This window comes from Sinocyclocheilus grahami, unplaced genomic scaffold (genome assembly GCF_001515645.1).
Source record: "Sinocyclocheilus grahami isolate Dianchi unplaced genomic scaffold, SAMN03320097.WGS_v1.1 scaffold1981.1, whole genome shotgun sequence".
Lineage (NCBI taxonomy): Eukaryota > Metazoa > Chordata > Actinopteri > Cypriniformes > Cyprinidae > Sinocyclocheilus > Sinocyclocheilus grahami.
The window spans coordinates 149,735-154,098 of record NW_015507160.1 but is presented as its reverse complement, the minus strand read 5'-3'; positions in this window follow the sequence as shown (position 1 = coordinate 154,098).

Sequence of the window (4,364 nt, the reverse complement as noted above, 5' to 3'; positions counted from 1 at the left end):
GTGTGTGAGAGTGAGTGTGTGTGTCTGTGTGTGAGTGTGTCTGTGTCTGTGTGTGTGTGTCTGAGTGTGTCTGTGTGTGTGAGTGTGTCTGTGTGTGTGTGTGTGAGAGTGTGTCTGTGTCTGTGTGTAAGTGTGAGTGTGTCTGTGTGTGAGTGTGTCTGTGTCTGTATGTGTGTGTGAGAGTGTGTGTGTCTGTGTGTGAGTGTAAGTGTGAGTGTGTCTGTGTGTGAGTGTGTCTGTGTCTGTGTCTGTATGTGTGTGTGAGTGTGATTAACTCCCACAGCTCAGAGGCAGCATCTGGCAGAGACCTGCTGCAGTATTCGTTTGAACTTGGAGCCCTTTCAAATATCTAACTCATTAAAAGCTGCTTATATAATGAGCGTCTTCCAGGTAGCGTCTCATAGCAGCTGTGTGAGGAGAGCAGATCCGATCTGACGCTCCACTGCTGGACACTGAGTGACACTTGTGTCGGTCTCAAATAGGCACAGCAGGTGGAGGCACCCTATGCCTTTTCATAGGAGCTTGTTTGAAATAATTTTATGATAATGATACAAATAATGGCAGTTGTAAATCGTTTAGTTGAAGTGCATTTGGCAGCAATTACAATGTCAAGTGTTTTGGGTGTGATGTTATTTGGAGGTTGTCTGCCATTCTTCTCTGCAGATCCTCTCAAGCTCTGTCAGGGTGGATGGGTACCGTCAGTGGTCTGCCATTTTCAGGTCTCTCCAGTGATGTTTGACTGGTTTGGCTCTGGCTGGGTCGCTCAAGGTCATTCACAGTCTTCAGTGTCCTGTTGGAAGGTGAACCTCTGGGGCCGTCTGAGGTCCTGAGCACTCTGGAGCAGGTTTTGATTTGGGATAGCTCTGTAATTTTCTGATTTCAACTTTTATTTCTACCCTGAGCAGTCCTTCAGTCACTGCTGCTGTAAAACACACCCACAGCATGATGACGATGCCACCACCATGGTTCGTTTTTTGTTTGTTTTTATGTGTCTTCATTGAGGGAGAGGATTGAGCTCTCACACACACACCTGTCAGGGTGGATGGGTACCGTCAGGCACTTGACTGTATGCTTAGTTTGACCAAAGGTCCTCCTTCCATGGCTTCTGCTGCAGCTGCAGTCCTTCTGGGGACCCACAGGTTTCTCCTTATTCAAAATCACATGCAAACAACATTAAATGAATAAACATTAAATAAACAAAAAATTAACAGAATGATATCTATATTAGTGCTGTCAATCAATTAAAAAAAATGTAAGTAATCAAATTTTTCTGAAATTAATTTGATCTGAAATTACTCTGTCAACATAAAGACAGTATATTTTTTATATTTGTTTAATGGCATCTTTTTTATGCCTGAATGCCAGTATAACTGATACCAATACTACTGATGTCTCTATGAAATTTTATTTTTTCCCCAATATCTAACCATTGATTATAGCCATTCAGCATTACCGTATAATTGAGAGCTATCAATTTTAACATTTATTATACTTTTAAAAAAATAACTAATTTAAGTGAACTTAAAACAATCTTCACATAAACACATTATAATAAGTCATATTAACCTGTGCTCTTCAGCATGTAGGAAATATACAGAAGTTGAATAAAGTTATCCAACCCTAAATTCTGAATTAAATATGGATGAATCTTTAAAGCTACAAAAGTTATTGATTTCCTCTTTTTTCTTGCGTTTGATGAACAGACATCACAGCAGCTGGTTATTAGGCTGCTATTACTTTAAGAGCTGCCGCTGCTGAACATGACGCGGATCTGACACGCATGCTTGTAGTTTCATTCACGCTTTAACATGAAATAAGGCTACAGTGCTACGAGCGCAGTATAACAGCAGACAGGACAGGAACGTTAGTTTTGACTGACACATGGCCTGACAGCATTCAATGTTGTTCTGCTGAAGCTCCTCGTCACCTGAACTGTTTCTGAGCTCGTTTGACTCGTGCCTGATGCTGAAGTGAAGTGGAGCGCGTCTGAAACATCACCGGTTTGATGCTCGTAAAGATGTTCTGCCTCTAAATAAATGCAATTCTTGTCAAGAATAAAGAGACAGAAGGAGCAGTTGTGAATGGGGCGGCCAACCCTAGCCCCGCCGCTATGTTAGCTGCATCAAATATTTTTAACGCCATTAAACTGAAAAAATTGCTCATAATCGCCTGCATTAATGCGCTAATTTTGAAAGCACTAATCTATATATTTTATATTTAAAGGTGAATTTACAGTTAAAGGCTTAATTGCACATGCACATAAACAAAATATTCAAAATACTGGAACCCAAAACCATTAAATGTAATTCCACATGTCTCCTGTGCTTGGCTGTCTGAAGGTCATCTGAGAGGTCGACGGGAAGCAGCAGCATGTTGTCATGGCAACAAGCTGGTGAACTTACAACAATCTTCACATAAACACATTATAATAAGTCATATTAACCTGTGCTCTTCAGCATGTAGGAAATATACAGAAGTTGAATAAAGTTATCCAACCCTAAATTCTGAATTAAATATGGATGAATCTTTAAAGCTACAAAAGTTATTGATTTCCTCTTTTTTCTTGCGTTTGATGAACAGACATCACAGCAGCTGGTTATTAGGCTGCTATTACTTTAAGAGCTGCCGCTGCTGAACATGACGCGGATCTGACACGCATGCTTGTAGTTTCATTCACGCTTTAACATGAAATAAGGCTACAGTGCTACGAGCGCAGTATAACGGCTGACACATGGCCTGAGAGCATCTCCTCTGACAGCATTCACTGTTGTTCTGCTGAAGCTCCTCGTCACCTGAACTGTTTCTGAGCTCGTTTGACTCGTGCCTGATGCTGAAGTGAAGTGGAGCGCGTCTGAAACATCACCGGTTTGATGCTCGTAAAGATGTTCTGCCTCTAAATAAATGCAATTCTTGTCAAGAATAAAGAGACAGAAGGAGCAGTTGTGAATGGGGCGGCCAACCCTAGCCCCGCCGCTATGTTAGCTGCATCAAATATTTTTAACGCCATTAAACTGAAAAAATTGCTCATAATCGCCTGCATTAATGCGCTAATTTTGAAAGCACTAATCTATATATTTTATATTTAAAGGTGAATTTACAGTTAAAGGCTTAATTGCACATGCCATCAGATCATTTTTAAACAAAATATTCAAAATACTGGAACCCAAAACCATTAAATGTAATTCCACATGTCTCCTGTGCTTGGCTGTCTGAAGGTCATCTGAGAGGTCCACGGGAAGCAGCAGCATGTTGTCATGGCAACAAGCTGATCTGCTTAAAGACATGCTAGAGTGGAAGTGACGAATGAAATTACTGTCGAAGAAAGAGCGTCGTGTCATTAAGAAACACCAGACACAAGCTAGACACACACTGATGCTTCAACAGCTGATTGAAGTTTTTAGTCAACTGAGAGGTCATTGTGATTCCAAAATCATGTTAAAAGCAACATTACTGAATTAGTGAACTCTGAAACATGTGGACTGCTCATAATCTCACTGTTTTTCAGTATACTGAGCAAATTAAAAGCTGAAATGTGTTCTTTTGAAGATGCATCTTAAGAGCCTAACACTTTTTAAACAAGGCTTCATAACTGTTCATGCTTTAGTAAATGCAGCTTTGCACATCTACGACAAAGACTATCAGATATGGTGTTCAATACTGAAACTCCTTTCAGTTCCAGTAACCAGCTGAGAGCCTTTTGCCGACAAGACCAAATTAGATTTTTTCCTATTCTAAAACTATATGCAAGCAAATAACAGTCATGAAGGCTAGTTTTCTGTTAACAGTATTTACATTCATGCATAATTTATATACCACTTTATACATATAATACATTTGGACTGCCTGCTGACAATATATTCAGTACTCTTCACAGTGCAAAAGAAAATCTCATATTTCTTAGGGCACTTTTTAAGAAAGGCAGTTGCACAGACACAAGAACAACAAACCCACAGATCCAAGTCACGCTGTCTGGCACCCCAGCAAGCTCAACAACATCAGTAATTATCTTAATTATGACCTTCCTGGATTATGGGTCATCATAAATCCTCCCACCCTTATAAGTGCATCAAACTGGTCTGCTGCGTAACCCTAACCTAACACGTAATCACAACACAGCCGAGTGCTTTCAGTGTTCAGATGGCCGCTCTGCCTTCAGTTACTATCATTTAGTAGCTCATTTAGTGTTCTAGCCTCGAGGAGATAACAGACTGAAGAACCTGTGTCATGAGCATCAGATCATGCATCGACATTACATACCCCTAGTTTCAGATATTACATTTCAGCAATTTCCAGTCCAAGTTGCATAAATCATTGTGTAAAATAAGTTTAAAAACACATGTCACATGTTAACACAAAATGAATGA